This window comes from Onychostoma macrolepis, chromosome 19 (genome assembly GCF_012432095.1).
Source record: "Onychostoma macrolepis isolate SWU-2019 chromosome 19, ASM1243209v1, whole genome shotgun sequence".
In the NCBI taxonomy this organism is placed as follows: domain Eukaryota; kingdom Metazoa; phylum Chordata; class Actinopteri; order Cypriniformes; family Cyprinidae; genus Onychostoma; species Onychostoma macrolepis.
In genome coordinates, this window is record NC_081173.1 from 11,433,712 (window position 1) to 11,457,311 (window position 23,600).

Genomic DNA, 23,600 nt, shown 5'->3' on the forward strand with positions numbered 1-23,600 from the left:
CAAATGAGAATCGCTAAAATGAATGCATATATTTTGAGACAAAGGTCTTCTTTATGATTTTCAGCTTTAAGATAATAAATAAAGCAATAGTTTTTAAATAACGAAGAATAGGCAAGGCAAGGCAAGTTTATTTATATAGCACATTTCATACACAATGGTAATTCAAAGTGCTTTACATAAAAGGAAGTGAAAAAGTCATTAAAAAAAACAACAACAAGGAATTAAAAAATAATAATAATAAAAACAAGATATAAAAATTGATTTAAAAAGAATTTAAAACAGTTAATAATATGTAAACGTGTGGTATTTGGGGTAAAAAGCGCCCCCGCAGTTGAGGCTTAAGGCGCACAGTAATTAACATGATAATTAATAGATCGCTGACTTTTCCTTTTGTTGACATGGTTAGATTCAGATGGAAAATATCAGATATTATGTTGGGTGTCCATATTAGAGATAATCACCATGTTTAGAATGAAACCATCATATTTAAAAACATGATATTAATCATATCATATAATAAAATATAATTAGTTGTTACTACTGTAAATATATATTCAATTATTATTGGATCTCCTTCCATACTTTCATAATCTTTACTTATTAAAATGATTTTGTTTCTGTATTTTAAAATATATTTTTTATATTAACGTATTTTAATGACAGTATATTTATTGAACAAAAACTCATTTTATTTTTCAAAATAAGCAGAAAATAGTACAAACTTTGCTAAAGTGATTGTTTTGAACAAGTATTAACTTAGACATTATTTTAAAAAACATTATTTTAGCTGAAGTATTTGTATCAATACCGTGTTCCTTTTACCCCGTATGTGGGGTAAAAGGCCCCCCTTGCCACCTCATACATTTATAAGATTTTTAAACTAAATAAACAACATGAATGATTTATTTCCACACAAAATCTGTTTCTCCATTAATGTTCAATACAACGTATAGATTTTTTCTGCAATTATACATTTTAGGCGCAGTAAATAGCAAATTTTTTTCTTAAGGGGGGCCTTGAGCCCCTTTGTACCCTACTATTTATACGCACTTTCATGAGATCAGGTTGGAGGTATAAGTACACGAAAGAGAACAGCACATCAAAGTATAGCTGGAGTAGCATAGAGAATCCACTTCATAGGAACGAGACCGGACACTGGAGTGGAGTGAGGTCTGTGCTTATAAAGCCATCTTGATGAGGGTGCAGATGCAGTGCAGGTGTGTGCAATCAGTAATCAGGTGAGGGTGTGCGCTGTGTGGTGAGTGAGCCTGGCTGATCTGTGACATATAACTGATCACACTAAATAACATGTTAAATAAAAGGAATTTAAATAGGAATTAAAATAGGAATTGTATTTTTTTAATTATATAAAATTATATATTAAAATGGCATTGTGTATTTTGGCTGCATGCGTGCATATGAATTATTTTACTTTTATAGTTATATTTAATGAGTCACATGTGTAGTGTGTGCACCAAACCAAATCTGCATCTTATTCAGAGCGCGTGTTAGACCTGAAGCGTGCGTACACTAAAAGGCCGGTCAAACAGCACCTGATTACTCAGTTATCTTAGTTATTGTCTGATTGCGCTAATACTGTCAAAAACACACAGGGTTTACATATAAACACAGTTAGTTAGACTATGTCTCAAGTGAAAGTAAACAGTTGAGAGAGAAATGAATGCATGCAGTTCTTGAAGGGACAGAACTAAACATGCTGCCGATTGTCATTAAAGGGATAGTTCACCCAAAAATTTAAATTCTGTCATTATTTACTCACTGTCATGTTGTACCAAACCTGTATTAATTTTTACTCTTGTGCTGAACACAAAAGAAGATATTTTGAATAATGTGGGTAACCAAACAGTTGCTGGTCCCCACTGACTTTGATAGTATGAAAAAATATATATGGAAGTCACTGGGGACCAGCAACTGTTTGGTTTCCCACGTTCTTCAAAATAACTTTTATGTTTAGAAGAAAGAAACTCATGCAGGTTTAAAACAACTTGAGAGTGAGTAAATGATGACACAATTTTCATTTATGGGTGAATTATTCCTTTAATGTTAATAAAATAAAACACAAAGAGAAAAATAACTCCCTGCTCCTGACTGAAGAACTTTAATACAGTTGCTAAAGTTCAGCAGTCTTAAAATAATCCTGATAAGTAGCATTATTGTTTGTCGCGGTTGGATGTTTTTCTTTCTGTGCTCTGTGTTGAATCCATGAAGTCTGGCCTTTTCTTGACAGGTAACTACATGATTGAGTTGACCAATGAAAACAAATGGGGAGTGGGGTTTGCGCTTACTTTAAAATGACAAAATATAAAGTCAATTTTATGCTTATCAGAGTAGTGCACAGTTAGCTTAGCAACATGTTAATGCCAATCTCTATTGGAGCGCTATTTGTGTGGCTGCCTTTATAGTGTGTTCCAATTCAGTCAGGTCAATCAGTCGGAGGTTCCATGAGGTTAGTATGCTTTCTTAGAAGGTAGACAATAAGGCAGCTCACTATGTTTTGGAACACAACCATTTTCTATTTTTTTTCCAGTCTTTTTCCCCTTCTGTGTGGTAGTGAGGAAAGAAATTACAACTTTTTTTTCACCACTCACACACACTTCACAAAATGAATCCTTGCGCTGACATTTTGACAATATACAAGAACATCTCCTATGAGCCAAAGGACAGACCTCCTTAAAAACACTGCGCCGAAATCCCAAATCCATCAAATTTCAGAGCTTACAGAGGCTAAAGGCTGCCTGCCAATCTCATTCCACAAGTGTAGTACAACACAGTAAATCTAAATGCAGATTTCAAATCACGGTTTAGCTGCTAAACAAACCTGACGTGACATCAGTGTCTGAAAAGACTCTAAAGCCATTTCTAGATGTTTCTAGATTTGGTTTAACATTTGAGTGTAGCATTACACAGCAGGACTCGTTTCATCCAGCTGTCAGGTATGGCTTTTAATAAAGACAGCAGGGGTCGAGCCCTGACCTGAATCGATGAATCTGCTTCACATTAGTCAAGCGAGAGGGAGGGGCTAGAGGACATAATAACAAGAACAGACTGAGAAAAAGAAAGAGAGAGAGAGCGAGAGGAAGATGGAGAATGAGTAAGAGAGAGAGAGAGAGAGAGAGAGGAAGATGGAGAAAAGACGCTAATGAAGGAGGTAAAAATAAGAATGAGGCTGTGTCCTCGGTGAGTGAGGTCCCTTCAGTCAGCTCACATTGTAGACATCATTTCATACCTCTTGCCAACAGAGACTTCAGCTGATCTCAGCTGGCTGCCCATCAGAGAGATGGAAAAGCACTGGCTGGGTGTGTATGGAGAGGCATTTGGCCTTTTTACCATTTTTATTGATGGGACAGTAGAGAGAGGACAGGAAATGATGACGAGAAGAGGGGAGAATGGCATTGGGAAATGACGTAAACTGCTGTTGTACCATATTCAAGTCTCTGTCATAACCCCAGCCTCACAGAATGAAAGATTCCACTGTATATATATACACGCACATTAATGAATTATGAGGAACTATGTCAGTAAGTATCTTATTTATAACAGAAGGATAGCATTTAATGAATTTACTTAAAAAAGTAACATATCAATACATCCATTTTTTGGTTCTAGTATCTGTATTGTCAGTGCTGAATAGAATGCCTACAAATTGCAGTACTGTATATTACTGATTACAGATTACGTGATAAAATCTGTAGTTAGTAACATAATCTAGGTTACTCATTTTTTTTAGATTACTTTTTAATCTAACTTCTTTTAAACCATTTTATCATTAAATGTAACAAATTGATATAAAAAAGTGAAGAGAAAGAAAATATATTCCGTTTTTAAAATGGAAATGCATTAAACATGACATTAAGCCAGGGTTTCCCAAACTGAGCTTAATGTGAGAATGCAGTGGGTTTGCAAGTTGATAAAAAGCTAATAATTAATTAAATCATAAAAATGTAAAATAAAGTTAATTTAAACAATTGAACTCTAAAAATAGAATATTTGCATGTCAATGTGACAATTAACCGAAATCAGAAAATTGTGAACATGTGAATGTGTTAAATTACTGAAATATTCCCTTCCTCAGAGATATTTCAAGTCCATATTTTATGTCAAAGGGGTTTGGCTGACAAAAACTTTAGGAATCCTTGCATTATATGAACAGACATTAAGAAACATGAAAACAACAATGGCATATGTTTGATACGCCCAAAGTCTTCCAGGTTTTAAATATTTTTGTCCAGACTTTTGTCCAGAATCATCAGTTACTGAAGGTCACTCTAGATATGGTGACGACATAATGTTTCAAAGTTATACATCACCAGTGTTTAGTAACTTGCATAATTATTTGTTTCATACATGATCTAATAGCTTGAGAGGTTTTTTTCCCCCCAAATTCAGAAGCATGGTTCACAAATTTATTTACATGACATTTCTGAATCTCTTATCTCTCAGTCTGATTACAGTAGGCATATGATGGCTTGAGCATTAGAGATATTATTGTGAGAGAAAAAAGAGATTATATGCAGGAAAAATATGGCATAAGCAGACAGATGGACACATGCGCTATGAGCATCTCCCCCAGCGTATGACCTACACCTCCATTAACAAGCTTTCCGACACGTCAGCTGTAGTGTGCCGCTATTACACCATCCCTCCTCCACCCTAACGAGAGATACATAAAGAAATTACTGGCATCCCTGCCAGCGTACTGTAGGCAGATCGCTTGATCATAATAAACAAAAGCGACTAGGACCCACTCTGAGCGTGTAAGCCTGATAATCACAGGAGACGGGATGACCTCTGTGACCCGTGCGTGAGCGCATGTGTGTGTGTGTGCATATATACAGTATATGTGTGTGTGTTGCATCATAAGCTGGATAGAGTTGCAGATGGTGCTGAAAGAGTATAACTGCTCATCTGTCGTTTATTGTTTCAGGAACAATAATTTGGTTTCACTGCGGCTGCAGAAGGAATGCAGTCCATTACATGCAATGATGGAGGGTTATTCTGTTCAACAAAAGACAATATTGACTAGCCTTTAATGAAATGCTTTCTTGCAGTGACTCGATGAGTAAGCTGTATATGACTATACTGCTGTAGAATACAAGCATCTCTCAATTACAAGAAGAAAAATGAAAACAAATAGTATTTGTACTACCATGCTTGAGTGTTCTGAGCATTTTAGCACAGATTGTGTTAGATTGTGTGATCGGTGGTGGTGCTGTCTGATTTTGGTGGGAAAAAAAATTGAAATTGTGATTTTTCTGATAAAAATTGCAAATGCGATTTAAAATGTGATTTAAGAAGTGCTGTTAGTAGGGGTACACAATTTGGTCAAACATTTTGTGATTATATATCAATATGACTATAAAATAATAATAATTATTATTATTATTATTATTATTATTATACATAATAAAATGTATATTATTTTATAGTCATATTGATTGTAATATCAATTATTATGATATTTTTCCTAAATACTCATTTTTATTTTACAGTAAAATATTTATTAAATTATATTTATAATAATTATTATTATAATATCATCATCATCATCATTATTATTATTATGCAAAATTATTTTATAAATATTTTAATGTAAAATAAAAATGAGTATTTGATATATTGATATTACAATCAATATGACTAAAATATGTAAATGTTATTATTGAAATATGTAATATTAATAAAGTGTAATATTTCACTGTAAAATTAAAAATACTAAAAGTATATTAAAATATAATAATATTTTTTTATTTTGTAATACTGTAAAATAACAACAAAAAAAACATGACTATCTTAATTTCTTTATTCTACAATCGTTAAACCATCAAGCTTTTATTTTGGTGGAAAATGCAGTCTAATACAGCCAGTTTCTAAGCACTTCTCATTACAAATATAATAATTTACACAAAGCCATATCGCAAATTTGGTTCTATTCTGATTAATCATGCAGTCCTAATTGCTACAAGGCTGTTTCAGTGTTTGCTAGGTGATTTTTTACTGGTCCAAGTTAAAACAATATCTGTGTTGAAAGTTTAGAATGACCTGAAGATGAGTAAATGATGACAGAATTCTCATTTATATGGGAAAAAAATGTATCTAAATATGAGCAATAGTGATGCTTGTATTAGTAAGCATTGCTAAATCGTGAAGAAAAACCACTGACAGTTGTAAACACCTACAGTTATCAAGTTACTTGGTCTGAGCCAGATGACACAGAGATGGAGTGTTTGAAAAAAGTGGTACATCGAGGTCAACCCTGAGCACATCTCCTTAGAGGAACTCAGGCTTTTAGAAGCACTTATGGTTATGTGGGTCACACAGAAAGGGACCAGCGGCCTTCATCCACATTGGCACAGCATCAGAGCACAGGAGGAAAGAATAGAGACATGAGAGAAGGACACATGCACAAAAGCACACAAAAACTATTTCACATTCCACTTTAAATGAGCTAAGTGCTTCTTTGAATATACATAGCAGCATAACTTAGTAATGTAACTGAGAGCTGACATATGAAATCAAGATCTTAACATATAAAACATTTGGTCTGGAGCATTAACTGAAGCATTTCACAAACCAGGAACAGATCATGACGTTGAAAGAAAATAGACAGCCACCTATTGGAAAGGAATGCTGTTTATATTGAGCCGTACACTCATGCTCACTCTACAGTCTAATTTATTACACTGGTACTGGCATCAAACAGCATACACTTCAGGGAAATGAAAGTACCCTAGTGAAAAATAAATATACTAAAATGTATTTGAAATACATTTATTTCATGCTAAGTATACTACAAATGTACTTAATAAATATACCCTGCAAGTGTATTATTGGTATATTAAACTGGTATGCTTAAAGTCTGCTAAACTGAAATAACTAATTTTGTGCTTAGTGTACTTTAATTGTGCAGAAATAGTCTAAAGTCCAACTAAAGATATACTGAAGTATATTTGATTGCGCTAAAGTGGAACTATTGCAAGTATACTTTAGTTACAAATATCTTGCATTTAAAGACCGATATTATTCAAAGATCATACAATCCACATCAATAGTGACATTAAAACACATTTTAGGCTCAATATCAAGAAATGTGCTTTGTGCACAAGTAGTGCCCCAAATAAAGTTTCATTATAATTCTTATATCATTAAAGGGATAGTTCACCCAAAAATGAAAATTTGATGTTTATCTGCTTACCCCCAGGGCATCCAAGATTTTTAACTCAAACCGTTGCAGTCTGTCAGTCCTATAATGCAAGTCAATGGGCACACAATCTTTGAGAGTAAAAAAAACATGCACAGACAAATCCAAATTAAACCCTGCGGCTCGTGACGATACATTGATGTCCTAAGACGCGAAATGATCGGTTTGTGTGAGAAACTGAACAGTATTTTTATCATTTTTTACCTCTAATACACCACTATGTCCAACTGCCCTGAGCGTAAAAGTCAACACTCCCGGATGAGTTTGCGCGAGCAAACGTAATCTTATAGGTCTAAGTCGATTTGAACAATCAGGATAAGTGCAAGTAATTACCATTTTGATTAGCCGTCATACCCACAATCTCTGTGCACTGTGTAAACAATGAGTGATGTATACGCGATCGCTTCCAGCGCTTGCGTAAACTACGCCAGAGCACATATAGACGTCAAGCACCGGATGCCGTGCACGCGCTCAGGGCAGTTGGACATAGTGGTGTATTAAAGGTAAACAAATTTCTCGCAGTTTCTCGCACAAACTGATCGTTTCGTGTCTTAGGACATCAATGTATCATCACGAGCCGCAGGATTTATTTGGATTTGTCTGTGCATGTTTTTTTTTACTCTCAAAGATCGTGTGCCCATTGACTTGCGTTATAGGACTGACAGAATGCAACGGTTTGAGTTAAAAATCTTCGTTTGTGTTCTACTGAAGAAACAAAGTCACCTACATCTTGGATGCCCTGGGGGTAGGCAGATAAACATCAAATTTTCATTTTTGGGTGAACTATGCCTTTAAGTCTCGAGTGATATGTCAGTAATTATGTTAACATGTTTGAACTATGGTACCATATCGATTATTGGTCGATATTTGATTTTTAAAAATGTTCGGTACTGGTTAATATTGTATATTTATTCAGCCATGCCCATTTTACAATTTAACTCAATAAAGTTCATTTTTTTTCTAATTTAATAACACTGTTTCTTAAGCAAATCACAAAATAAATATTGACTTTTATCATAAATTATGATGTTGTGATGCATAAATTCAGTTTAGCATCTAGAATGACAGATTTTATTTTAAATTTAAATAAAATAATTATTTAAATTAAATAATAGAAACTTTTAATAGATAGATAGCATTCAGACTTTAACAGAACATTGCAGGCTAACATATGTGAAAATCCTTAAACTGAGTTAAAATAATTAAATAAAAACAAAAGCAAAAGTCATCATGAGAGTTATTATCAATTTACAGTATCTTTATCGGACAGAAAAAGATTTCATTTCATTTCTAAATGAAAGTCTTTAAGAATAAAATATTTCTCAAAACAGACATCAACCTTTTAAAGTCTCTGAAATACCTTTTATGCTGCAAGCAAAAGCCCAGATGGAAAAGCAGTGTTTAAAGGCTGTGTCAAGCATTCAGTTTCAAAGAATTCAAGAGCACTGGGATGTTCACATTCATGAAAAATTAATTCTCAGGGACTAATCAAGGTTCGCCTCTTTAGAGATGCTCGTTATAGATGTGGAATTCAATTGATAACAATAGGACCTCTTAACAGCTTGTTGACCTAAGTCTGTAGCTTTATTACCTGTCACCTTATTGATGCGTAGTTGGCAGGAGCTTTTACATCGCAATATACACTTTATATGGAGCCTGCAAGTGCCAATCCTATCCTCAATTCATCTGCCTCATACTCAGGCCAAAATATAATTCATCTTGTTATGTCGGCTCCCAAACTTTCTTGTGCAGTCTGTAAAGATAGCGAACGCACACACACACAAATACTGCAACACTGCAATGGCACTCATAAAAGTCAGCTTATCTACTTCCACTGAAACACTGTTCTGAAATACTGCACAGATGAGCCACCCCTCGACCTGAAATCTCTCTAAATGTGTATTCAAATTCAGATAAGATGTTCGTTAGCTCTCTGCTGGAAAATAAACATTGATCACGTTCAGCTGCAAGAAATGCTCTTTGACAGAAACCACTGGAGCTGCGAGAGAACAACACCTACAGAGCAGCTGGACCATGTGTTTGACTCTCAGCCCCTCAGGATCTCTTCCCAATGTGGAAATAATGTGTACGGGAGTGGGAAACAACAAAGAGGTTTAGCATTTGTCTAATGACCCCTCAGGCAGTAGCTTAAATAGAATGAGTATGTATTAGGTTTCGTGCCATTGTTTTCCCAAAGGGTATAAAGTGGTGATATCTTTTACAGAGTGCCCAAAAGCAACAAATGAATGATGGCTAAATTACAGACACAGGCACTGAAAGTAACTTAAGGACTTATTTAAGCTACAGAGATGTTACAAACTACAGTCCGTGTGAAAGGATAAAATACTGCAATGATAAAGACTGTTTTATTCGTGTTACTGAGCTACGTTTCTTGATGCACATGTTCTAAAATTTGCTTCACTTAAAAACGGACATCACTGAGAGTAATAACTTACAGTTTAAAGGCCCGTTCACACCAATAACGATAAAGATATAGACTATAAAGATAACTATATTAGCATCCACATCAACGCACGGTAGCATTGTGTTTATTATAATAAGTGTGCTGCAGTTGTCATCTGCCACTTTAATGCTTGAGCTGTTTAAAGCAGGGTGGATTCTAATTGGCTGACAATGTTTTATCATTCATCAGCTGGAAAAAAAACATTGTCAAAGTGATTCTAATTATATTGTTCCTCTGTTCCGTAATCACTAGTGTGGCCTTGTCTATTCTTATATTATAGTGATTTTACAACTATATCTTTTACAGTTATAGTTAGGGAAGGGCAATATGACAAAATCTTTTTTCACAATATGAGTAATTTTATTTCACAGTAATGATATATATGAGGATATAGTTATTTTTGCTTTAAATAAGGTCTTTATGATATCAAAATTTTCGATACCGTAGAAATTTCATAATTCTTGTCATCAGTGTCAATATCACAATAAACTAATACTAGCCTAAAACAAATCTTGCTCAATGAAGACAAGCAAACAGTTATTGAATAAGTATAAGAAACAATTACAAGTCAATTACGAGTAGAACAAATAAGAAATGCTACATACATTGTATAAAGTAATCAATATATAAAAGTAATCAATGTATAAAAACACTGCATATTCTTCACTGTGTAAGTTAAAAAAAGTCAAGAGCGGAGAGACATTTACTCTCTTTTGTTGTTTGATTAATATGAATGAATGAATGACAGACAGCAGGAATATTAAACTGCTGTCATTTTAAGAGCTGCCTGAATCCAATATACTGGCACACGTGTTTCCTGTCTCAGCAGTTTGCTTTCACTTAAGAACTAAATTATGTGTTTATGAGGATACTTTTAAAGACAGGCATTTTGACACATAAAAGTGTGTGTATTTTATCATTCAAGTCTATAAAGCGGCAAAAATAGAATCAATACTCTTCACGATAGTTCAAAATCTCTACGAAATCTGTACCTTGACAAATTTCTACTGTTTAATTGTGTCTACCGGTATATCACACACCCCTAGTTATCGTTATAGTTATCATTCATACACAGTAAAACCCGTACAACCATAGATTTGTATAGGTAGATCCCTATTATTTTGATGGCGGACGTGTCTGTGTGCTTGGAGCGGTCAAATGGGGAATCTACCCATGCATATCTACGGGTACAACAACGAGCATGATGTTATTGTTTACCCGGTCGTCAAGCATACGCAGAGAGAATGCGGGCAGCCACGCCATCGTTTTCAAAAGTCTCTGTTTTGGTCCGTTTACACTGAAACGCTACCCCAGAGTTTTCAAACAAAAACGAGGTCTGCAGCGTTTTCAAAAGTCTCCGTTTTCTACCTCGAAAATGCCGGAGTAGTGTAAACGATAAGCGTAACCGTAGCAAAAGTTACGAAAACGCACTAGTGTAAACGGGGCCTTAGATGAAATCAACACAAGATAAAAGAAGACATTAAATCTCTCAAGATCTTGGCAAAGGATGATTAAACAACTCCATAACTCCAGCATTATCAGCTTCACGCATTCTTTCACGCATTACTAACCAGATTGACTTTAGATGTTGATGTTTTAGTTTTGTTTGAATTACCATTATCGAGGTCAGTGTTTACTTTAGTTGGGCTCTTGACCCTTGACTTAAAACATCGCAATTGCTTTGGTTGCCATAACTGTGTGTTTGTTTAGACGTGTTAGTTATGGTAATCGGGTGTTGATATTTAGACTTCAATGAAGAAATCACCAGCATTTAGTGACTTTCATAACCGATTTCATTCAGAGCATTGTTATTGATTGGTTAAAACTTTTGATTTTGTTCACATAAAATATAAAGCTTGATCCATCAGTTTTAAGATTAATCTGAAAGACTTTTAAAAGTAAATCGGCACTAGAAGCTTAAAATTGAATTATCATACAGACATCAAGAATCGGTGTATGAATCTCAACAATGGTGACAATCAACATATTCAGATAAACAGATCAACTGTGAACATCACAAAACACGATACTAAATGTCACAAAAATCGCAAAACAAAAGGAAATAGTAAGAATAAAAGAAAATACTAAGACAGCTGCCTAATTTATTCATGTCGCATTGCATGCTGGGAGCCATGGATGAGTTTTGATTGGTGCTCCCAGAATGCACTGCAACATGGAGCTTTATGTTGATTGTCACCATTGTTGAGATTCATATGCTGATTCTTGAAGTCTGTTTGATGAAGAAAAGCAAAACTTTCAGTGCAGAATAAGTTTCAAAAGTCTTTCAGATTAGTATTAAAATTGTCAGATCTTAAACTATGTATATCACAAGCTCAATAACAAAATTAACTAATAAATCTACCAGTGACTATACTCCAAATTACATCAGTTATCCAAGCCACTATACGCTGATTACGTCTTTATTGAAATGTAACCAACCCCTGATCACATTTTCTCTTGGCTTTTTTTCCTTTTCTTTTTTCTTTTTTTGTCATAACTAACATGTCTAAACAAACACACAGTTATGGCAGCCAAAGTAATTGTAATGTTTTAAGTCAAGGGTCAAGAGCCCAACTAAAGGAAACACTGACCTCAATAATGGTAATTCAAACGCAACTAAAACATCAACATCTAAAGTCAGTCTGGTTAGTAATGCGTGAAGCTGGTAATGCTGTTTATGGAGTTGTTTAATCATCTTCTGTCGAGATCTTGAGAGATTTAATGTCTTATTTTATCTTGTATTGATTTCATCGAAGGCTGTGGCTGAAGTCAGTTGTAGTTCTTGTATTTCTGCTCGTCTCGTCTCTTTTTTCTGTTCTTGTTTCCTTTCTTTCAGTGATTCAGTTTGTTAACAGCAGGTGTTCATCACTAACGCTCAATCGTCACTCAATTACTAAACTAATTATCTCATTAACTTTAACACTGTTTCAGTGTTACTCTTTTAACACTCTGAGTGTGGATTATACACACAGAAAAAATAAGGGTTTAAAATTGTATCGTTTTGGGTACAACAGCTTGTCCCTGGAGCAGTACCTTTAAAAGGACATATTTGTACCTTTTTTTTTTTACCCCTAATAGGTACATTGATTTAACACTGGAGGTTTTACTGTGTAGTTATGGTTATCATTCTTTGTGTTAAAAGTGTTAATTAAAATTTAGTTAAAAGAGTAATTTAAAAGAGATGTTGAATCAGTTAGAGACCTGTATCTATCATGAGTTCATTCAGAAAAGGATTCATCAGACTGAAAGTTTGTGAGTCTTCTTGAGTGAGTCATTTGTTCATGTCTGGTTTTGCATGTTGCCAAAAATGCAAACATACTGCAGTTATTTTGCAGTACTTTTTTTTCTCAATTTAGACTTCAATCTCACAACTCATAACTAAAATATATATTTCTTCCAATTCCAGTACAGCTGACATATAGCAAGTCAATGTAGCTTAAAGTTCAGCCAACAGAAACCCCTCTACAATTTGTTTTCACTTTGCATGATCCAATCAATTCCCGATGCATTAAATCAACTCTCACTCTACATTTTTTTTATTATATCCCATTTGACTCAGAAAGGTCAGATTACATGAGCAAAATGGTTTGTGAATGTCCTTTCATGTTGACTTTAAAAAGAAATACTTCAGTGCAACCAGCTGCACTGCACTGTGCAATTTAATAACTTTTAGCCATTTGAAATGTCACTTTACTCTTATCACCTCATATTAATATGAAACTCCAGGGAATTTGGACAAGATTACAGAGACAGAGTTGAGGAGAAAATGTATCCTAGTTTAGCCTCCATGTGCCTTTTATACGAACATAACATCAACATAGAGATATGTCAGCTGGATAATCTCCCAGCTGTACAAGCACAGATTAATTCAGATAACACCTTACTCTGCTCAGCCTGCTGACACAAATGCACACAGAAGGTCTGCTATTCTGTTATTGTAGATGGATTAAAAATATATGGCAGTGCTTATCAAAATATTGCAATTAGCACGATTTGGATTCACCCCAGAGTGTTGCTTCAAAACCTCTGCAAAACTACTGATGTTTAACAAATCCATTAATTTCTTCCTCAAACGTCCACCTGCTTGAAGTTGCTGAGGGATCGGTTTGTGAGTTCCTGCTGCCAGATTTGGTGGCGGTCTCCTGCCAACCAGGCAAGCACTGGCTGACTATTCAGCCACGAGAAGACACAAACACATAAATCACCTCGCAAGGCTGTGGAGCCCGCCTGCTGCTGCCCATTCCTGAGATCTACAGTATCTCCTCAAACTGGGCCTGAAGGTCATCATTAGTCACGATCAGGTTAGAGAAACAGACAGGGCACGGTTTCAGTAGCCCCATTTTTAAGGGTTTGGGTTATGGCAATTTCCTGCACTGCGGTCTGCATATTAGATCTGGAGAACCTGAATTATGGAGGCGACGTAATTAGAATGTAACTTCTGCTTTGGATATCCCATTTTTCCTCTGGGACGTGCAATGCAGTGGAGTGAAGCGAAGGCAGCGTATCATTCATCCCTCCGGAGTTACCTGTTGCATGAGTCCTTCTGCAGCTGTAAATCCCACTGACTGGGATTTGGGCGTCAGCTCTCAGTGTACTATCTCGAGGAACACAAATAGCTTTTCGCAGAGAGTCTGATCTTATTAGTGAAGGAGGTGATCAAGGTTGTGAGCAATTCAGTTTTCAAAGACATCATCCTGTCAATATCAAGCCAAATCGCCTACAAACGATGTTAAGAATGATATAAACACAAAAGAAGTGTGAACTGAATGTAACGTTTTCGGACACTTAATTGCATGTTAATTACAATTAAATGAAAATGTTTTAAAGTTTAAATATATATGCAATTAGATGAACTTTAGAGTGCTTTAGTAGTATACTTTAGTAGTACTTAAGCAAATATTTTAATGTAATTTTATAAATACTTCTGTTGTCTTTGAAACATGGTTAAAGTGTGCAGCCAAATGTACTGACTTTTGCAATGACAAAATTGCAATTTAGTACATATAGAATATATTAACTTTAAATGTAATATCGAATGACACACTTAAGATAAAATTATAATCAAGTTATTTGCATGTTTTAGAGTTTTAGAGAGGAAATTGGACTCCTGGGGCAACAGTTACACAAAAATATTTCTAAATATATTGAGCAATCAGCATTAAGTACTTGAGAGCGCTGTTAAGAAAAATAATAAAATCCACTGCAGTAGTGCTGACCACCTTTAAGGGATAGTTCACCCAAGAATGAAAATTCTGTCATTAGTTGCTGACCCTCGTGACGTTCCAAACCCGTAACACCTTCATTCATCTTCAGAACACAAATTAAGATATTTTCGATGAGATTCAAAAACGCACATCGAAGACTGACACGGAAGAAAAGAAATTGTATAATAAAGTCGTTATATTTGTTTTCTTTGCACACAAGAAGTATTCTTGTAGCTTCGTAAAATTATGATTGAACCACTGGTGTCACATGGACTATTTTAACAATGTCCTCACTACTAATGAACAGATCACACACTGATCCACTCAAGACTGGAAAAGTCTACATAAACATCTTTTTTTTATTTTATAAATTGCATCGTGCAAAAAGTGCAAAGTGCATGTGAGTTCAAAACAGATGGACATGAGCAAGCAGATGTTTCAGCACATTGCTATCTTCAGTGCTCTGAAGGGAGTGTCCTTGCAGACTTTTCCAGTCTTGAGTAGATCAGTGTGTGGTTAGCCACCCTCCTGTTCATTTTCAAGTACCCCATTGGCTCTACACACCAGCAGTACAAGGACTTATTTTTTCCTGTTCGGAGCGCTAAAATTTTCTCAAGTTTAACAATGTCCTTACTACCTTTCTGGGCCTTGAACATGGTAGTTGCATTGCTGTCTATGCAGTGTCAGAAAGCTCTCAGATTTGATCAAAATATCTTTCTGATCTGAATATGAAGGAAGGTCTTACGGGTTTGAAACAACATGAGGGTGAGTAATTAATTTTCAAAATTAATTTTAATTTTCACAGGATTTTCATTTTTGGGTGAACTATCCCTTTAACAATGGAATAACTAATAAGTTTGTCTCAAAGTATAATTCAAAAATCCACATGCACCACTGGTCATAAGTTTGGAATAATTACAATTTCAATGTTTTGAAGAGTCTCTTATGGTCACCAAGGCTGCAATTATTTGATCAAAAATACTGTTTTTATTACAGTTATTATTACAGTTTCAAATAATTATTTTTGATCTCATTCTTGCACTGCTTTAGTAAGGCTAGAAGTTGGTGAGGTTTCCTTAAGGCAAGAATAACAGGTTATCCTGCTGAGAATGGTATAAAAACACCATGACTGATTGGAACATCTCTGCACTCTAAGGCTCAGCCTGCAGTCACTTGTCTGAGCTTGTGAATTCTGCTAACCTGGTTTCTGGTGGTCTTCAGGCACTTAACAACTGCTAGACATACAAATCACATCTGTTCTTCCGACAGACACTTGTTCCAATTGCCATATTGAGACAGACTACGGACATGTTCCCTAAGCCTCCATTACCAACATTTCAGAATCCACTAATGAGGAATGAGAAAGCAGACAGTGGAGAGAGCATTAGCAGAAGAGCACCAGCTGTAGTCTCTGTGGCTACAGCTAAATCACATCAGGGATTTTATGCCATATTTTCAATGCAAATTTATTTAAACTATATTTAACCAATCTGACAATACAAATCATTCCAAAGCATATGTACATAGAATAGTGCTTTGAATTCCCCAGCAGAAAAGCCATGGCATCGACAGTAGCAAGGAAAAACTCCCTAAGATGTTTAGTAAGACTAAAAACCTAAGAAACCTTGGGAGGAACCAAGACTCAGCTGAGGAGTCCACATCCTCAGGCTGGCACATTTAAATGTACACAAACAACCTAAACAAGCTTGTGGGTGATCTTTATAGAGCTTTATTTAGCTTTGTTTTGAGGATGTTCCTTTTGGATAGAATTCATAAAGGCCCTTAGTCCAGTGTCATACTGCGTTAACTTTAACTCGAGATGATGAAAGAGTGTAAACAATGCTAGCTTGTAAGTTTTTTTTTCTTTCTTGCCCTTACTTTCATCACTTAACAATACAATCTATACACAAGAGAAAAAGCTGTGGTCATGTTGAACAAGAATATAATGTGAAGAATATGTTTGTAGAAATTAGTGATATACCAATTTATCATTCGGACCAATTGATCAGACAATATTTGTACATTTTAACAGATTTTTTTAATATCCACTTGTGTTAAATCCAAAAGTATTGCATTCACCCGGAAAACTTTACGTTCTCTCGCAAAACTACAGCATTCCCCTGAGAATCTTTGTATTTGCTTGAAAGGAGCACTGAAACATAAACAAATGCATTTTTAGGGGTAAGTCATTTGCTATCATTTAACTGTTTTATTTATTATGATATTATATAAGGGCCAGGCTGATTTGAGATTATTGGCCCAAGAATGATCAATTGACAGCTTTTATAGTATAGTGTATTGGCATTTACAAATATTTATAGTGATTTATAATTAGAAATGTGGGTCACACTTTATTTTAAGGTGTAATTCTCACTATTAACAAACCATTAAACCACCTCAATAGACTACTAATTTGCTGTTTAATTTCCTGTGCCAAAAACACAGGCAACACTAATCAAACATTAAATAACCTATATTAGTAGATTACAAACCAAAAACGTAAAGCCTCTTCAGGAGATATCTGGTCCCAATTTATTCTGTGATTTTTTTTTTTTTTTTTTTTGTCACACCAGAATGTACAACAGATTTTGTGGAAGTTTCCATTAATGGAAGCAGAATGTAGCACAGCACATTCCCATTTTTAACACTACACACTGAAATGTGCCAGACTCAGAGGACATCCTCCATCCCACATCGTAATTATTCTCACCACACCTTAATTGCCCAGGGCATCATAGTATTCAGGTCAAGGAGAACTGATCTCTCACTTCGCAGGTCTCCGATGATGAACAAAACAGGCTTCAAAGTGGCCAGTCACGGCCAGATCTTCAAAGTGCTGACCCTTATGGATGTCCAGACATCAGCCCGACATACCAACCTCAGCATATCCCATGACAGGACAGCAAGACAAGTAACTCTTTCCTATCACACCTGAGATTTGGATTCAAACTCATGGTTAAGAGACGATATACTAAGGATTCATTTTGATAAGTGTGACGGCAATAAATTCATTTTCAATAACAATTATACAGAGTTGTTCACAATAAGGCTATACGGTCAGATTGGTAAAAACAAATCTATGCTTCAAACCACTGCAGTGATATTCCCAAATAAGGACAAACTGTTCCACCTATTGTTTAGTGGGAGGGCTTGGGAAACTGTGTTAAGGGTTGGGAGACAGGGAAACAGAAAAGTCTCAAAAAGTATGTTATTTGAGACATTATGGAGCCCACTATCCCATTTCCTGTCGTGATGAGGCCAAGACTAAAAATACTCATCCCCTTTCGTCAGAACGCAAATTGCCCCCTCAGCACGAATTTCTCCTTCAACCGCTATCATGTAGCACAGCACACAGTCTCAGAGCAGGAAGCGAACCCCCACAATCCCCATGCCTGGGATCAAATGTGCCACACGGTTGGCTTACTTTGAGCCTGTAATGGGTCGTGTCTGTGTAAACTGTGTTGACCTCACTAGTCTACGAGAACAGTATCTTGGCATGACTCAACAGCAGCATATCAGACCAAGGGTGTGTGAAAACTAATTGCGTGCATTGACCTTCAATGGTTGCTCTCATTTTGTATATTAGTATCCATAGATCCTTTGGGAATACTGACAATATGTGTTCATTATATAATGAGAGTGTGGGGGAGAGATTTCAAAGTTATAAGAGTCCTTGTGATTTACTTTATAGCAGTGGTGCACAATGCTGCTTCTGGAGGGCCAAAGTCCTGCAGAGTTTAGCTCCAACTTTAATTAAATACACCTCTGCCAGATACTCAAGCTGCTTCCAGCTGCGTTGGAGAAAATATTCACGTAATGTTCAAAGAGTCCTTTTTTTATCAGCATTTCAGTTCTCTTTTTATTTTTTAGCTTCACTGGCTTTCATTCATCCTCCTAAACAACTAATACAACAGTGGACTTGAACTTTATACTGACACCTAGTGGCATGGATGACAAACCACATAACAATAAAAGGTTTTGCGTTATGTATGGCATTGTAAAAATTTTAAAATTACCATTTTACCAGGGTATTAAAATTCATTCGGCAAGCCAAAGTATTCAGTAATGAGGAGGTTGTCGAGAGTGAGTAGTATTTAGTGGGTCATGTGATCTCAACATGGCAGCGTACATGAGGAGGCACCATCCCTATGTAGAAAAAATATGCATATTTGTTAAAATTGCTAAAAATACAATAAAAACAAAAAATGTAAAGAAATTAAAATTATAAAATATAATTTCTGTATGTGAAAATCTTAAAGGGTAAATAATCTCTTATTCTCTCTTATTATTTCTTAATTCCTTTAACGACAATTTTTCTCAAGTTAAGTGATCAATATTGCCACTTTTTCATTTTCTTCTGTGAACTTCTGTGTTGATCTCTAAATTTCTTAAACGAGGAAGCCCTTACGCAAGTGACTTTATATTTACTTTTCCTCTTCTTATCTCTGTCTACAGCTAAGTCATCCCAAAACACCAAGTATGACTCTCATCAAGTTCAAGAGTTCCTCCTAACTCCCCAGTGTCAATGAAAGGTCGTCCAAGACATGACAGCAAAAGGAACTGACTCACCAAGGCCCAGTTCATACTGAAAACAAGCCAGTCCATCTGAACAGTGGGAAGATCCACTGAAAGAGCCAAAACTACTTCAGACTGGACGTACAAAAGCACTGCTGGTCAGCATGACCTCACAGAAAAGGAGACAGAAGTACTTGAGACAACTTCACATTTCGGTCCCCTTAATATCATAGTTCTGGAGGTTACCATACTTAAGCAGGGCACTCAGGCTTTTTTAGCACTAGCCACAGACTTAATGTGCTCTTAAGTTTCTATGCAGCCAGTGAGCTTAAAAAACAGCATGACATTGATTGCATTTACTCACAGACAGAGGCTCACCAAGAAACACTTGAGCTCACAAAAACACACATCCTACCACACACACTCTCCCTGTAGAACAACATAGCATTTCTGAGAGAGCTCCTTAGAATCAACCACAGCACGGCTGCTGGGAGTAATTGGCCTTCCTTTCAGCAGCCTAATGGAAGGTGCAGGGTAAGGCTAGATTTGGGTATACTATGGAAAAAGGAAGCAAGAAGTTCTCAGTGGGGGGCAAAAGCCACATCCTACCTTGAAAAGGTTCTCAAATTCACAATCACATCCCACAGCGAAGCCACAATCGGGCTGAGTGGAACGCAGTGGTCAGGTGAAAGGAGCACGCAGAGCTTGGTTACTCACAGTGTTCAAATGAGCAGTATAAAGCTGAGTCACACTAAAGCAAAAAAGTGAAATCTGAAATTCTCGAAATTTTAAATGCCTCTAAAAATTTCTGTAGGCTTTTTTGATTGCAGTCTCCCTGCTGCATTGAAAGTAATGGCACCTCCGATCTAATTTCCATATCTTAATTACAAAGGGCGCTGTAATTTTTTCGAACAACTAGCATGAACGTCATCTTTATCTCAGATTAAGTACCATGACTAATATTATCACTAATGTCCATTAACTCACAAGCCAGTAATGTGGTGTTTTATGGACCTGTGTTTCTGCTAACGTGTCATAAAGTTACATTTTATGCGCAGCAAACCACAGCTTCTTTGCAGTGAGTGCATATGGCGTCACTTACTGTTGAAAACGAACTAAGTGGATGAGATCCACCTTTCATTCAGCCTTTCACCAAAGGCAAAGAGGATCATGTGCTTCGAGCCACTAAAGAAAACTGCAAAGTAAGAACTAATGAGACAGCTAATGAGACCACGAGATTTCTAAGAGAAATCCAAGGAAAAGCCCCGACGGGAGATTCTAGCCTCACAGAGGCAATGCATCATGTGTCTCAAGCACTGATCACATACTTTAAATGGTGCTGTTAATCGCATGCGGAATCTACAGAGCCCTTGAGTCACTGGCATCTTCTGTTTTCTCAGTCTACACTTAGATGCAAAGTAACTTTCAAAGGAAAGCACTTTCTTCAAGGAAATGGTTCATCCAAAAATCGAAATTATGTCATTATTCACTCACTGTTCCAAACCCATATGATTTTATTTTTTCACTGAACATAAAAATAGAGATTTTTGAAAAATGATTATGCTGCTCTTCCCACAACAGTGGTAATATTTAATCTGTTCATCATTAAAAGCTTTGACTTGCAATATAGTGCAACAGTTATATGGACTAATTTTATAATACATTTATGTTGTTCTTTGTCGTTTTGTCTTCGCAGTAGTTTTTAATCAATACAAACATTCATTTTATTGGGAAAAAAAAGCTGTGTAACAATTCTATTTTGGTTACTTATAAAAAACATAACAGCACAATGCACACAAAATCTAAGTTTGTGTTCAGCGTCATTTTAAATGAAAATCTGACAGCTCAACCCCCAACCAAATCTATCATATTAGCCCATTAATCTTACACACTTCTCAGCACATCTTACGCAAAAAGAAATCCCTGACCCCACCCTGACCTGATGTCATAACCCTTCCATCGATCAATGTGCGACTTTGAATAAAGTATGTCCTGAAGGGATTCAGTGGGACCAGCAGCCTGATTACAAACAGACCGTGAGCCCGCCTTCCCACTCTTATCTTCTTACATAACCGTAGCCTTCACAAATATCAATGACATGGAGAAAACCCATTCATACGCAAGTGTGTGTCACTCAAATTATAAAAGGATTGTTTTTTGTTTGTTTGTTGTTTTTTTAAAGGATGGTTTTTTTAAAGGAAAATTTGAGACCCCTGGGACCTGTGGGCCCCTAGAACCATACAAAAAAATATGCACATATAAAAGTCAATAAAATGTCATCTGATATCTATTTATATATGAAGAGTTCAGATGCAAAAGCCTCTAAATGCCATCTGATATTTTCTTCTAAAATGAGCATTTTTATCAGGCTGCTATGTTTAGGTTCAGTAATTTTTCTCTAATAGCAATGTATAGGTCATTTTCTATGCAATTAAAGTGAAATACCTGAATATAAATATAGAAGCCTGATAAAAATGCTCATTTTAGAAGAAAATTTCAGACGGCACTTAGAGGCTTTTGCATCTGAACTCTTCATATATATACACACACACACACACACACACACACAAACACACACACAAAAATTGGACCAGAACTATCCAATGCTATATTCAAATGTTTATTTTTTATCTATGAAGCAATAAGAAATTTGCAGTCTGTTGGTATTAAGGGGTTTCACAAATATTGTACAGTAGCCAATGGTACACTAGCTATTATAGTAGCCTATAATATATAGCCTACTGTACGGTTCTTTATATAGGCCTATCTTTAATCGAATCGATTAAATAATTAGCTGGTTATTTTAAAAGCATTGTAAAATTGCGTCATAAAATAAGCTATACAGTACACTGACTCTCTTGTGCAACAGCACAAGAGTAAATATCATATGCCACTTTTTTCGAGATTGTTGATTAACATACTGCTTTTGGAGTCTACTGCAGCGTAATGCACGTTGCCGAACAGCGCTATGCTACTCTTCATAATAATTCCATTTACATTGTAGATAATTGCTTCAGGTTCAGAATATTTTTGCTTATTTAACTATAATATTTTGCTTTGACCACTTTTCCAGCTATTGACTGATCCCAGCAGCCGAGGGTTGCCTGCGCAGGATCCATGTCCCGCTTCCTCGAGCTCTTCTGAAGCGCAGTTTGAACAATAGCATCGCCTGACTGTCCAAACAGAATTACTGGAAGCGCGCACATCCGTCGAGCGCGACCCCTGACCCATCTAAACATTCCTTACATCCGTCATAATCACAAAACTATCAATTCATTCATAAAGTGCTGTTCACACGACATGGAGGCTGCACAATGACCCCAATCCCGTGTTGTGAACTATCCATCAATGGAGCAGAAATAATATGCTACGTTATTTTACATTCGCGTTATTTGTGTCTTTCTTTTTAATTATAATTGTTTGGTCGCTTTTTTGCAACTGCAGGCTTTACTTTCAATCGTTCTCCATATCCCAAACATCTCGTTATTTTCCGCGTGCTTATAATGGGATGCTATTTGACAATACAGACTCACTGCAAGAGGAGAGCCAACGTTCCGTCATTAAGAATTTAAAAAAAAAATGAATATTTTACAGTAAGTAAGCAAGGCGCGTTGATTGGCCATCATATTGGGCTTACCGTATCCAAGAAAGGCGAAGTTTCCCTCGATGTGTTGATATGTTGTGGAAGGAGAGCAGACTCTTACGGTCCAGTGATACTGTCTACTGCTGCCGCGCGCTGCACACCATGTTACCGGAGGAACACGAGCCGCGGCGCTGCTCTGCTGGAGGAGGAGGCTGTGCGTCTACGGAACTGCACCGGACCAGCGGATTTAAAGCAGGGGAGGGTGTTGGTAGGATTACGTGGTGCCGCTTTAATAAGATGTCACTACGCCGAATGGGACCGCTGCTACTGTGTCAGGGTCCATAACGCTTCTTTTAGAGGTACATCAACACCTAAAATAAAAAGAAGCTAATGTAGGCTAGGAGTCACGAATGAAAGCTGACTGGAAACATTAGAGTGACTGCAATTAAACCTTGGTTTAACCGTATTGATGTTGGGGTCCAGCCAAGAGTATAGTAGCCTACATTATGTGAGAGACAGACAGACAGATAGACATATAGATAGATAGATAGATAGATAGATAGATAGATAGATAGATAGATAGATAGATAGATAGATAGATAGATAGATAGATAG

General features: G+C 36.1%; 1 protein-coding gene across 1 annotated transcript in view; it reads right to left on the minus strand.

Moving 5' to 3' along the window:
* The window catches only part of hpca (hippocalcin), a 37,941-nt gene extending 14,622 nt beyond the window's left edge, over positions 1 to 23,319 (minus strand). Inside the window, exon 1 of the mRNA XM_058753416.1 lies at positions 23,040 to 23,319. The gene's annotated coding sequence lies outside the window, so the exon portion shown is untranslated. The remainder of the gene's footprint in view (positions 1 to 23,039) is intronic.
* Positions 23,320 to 23,600: the final 281 nt, after the last annotated feature.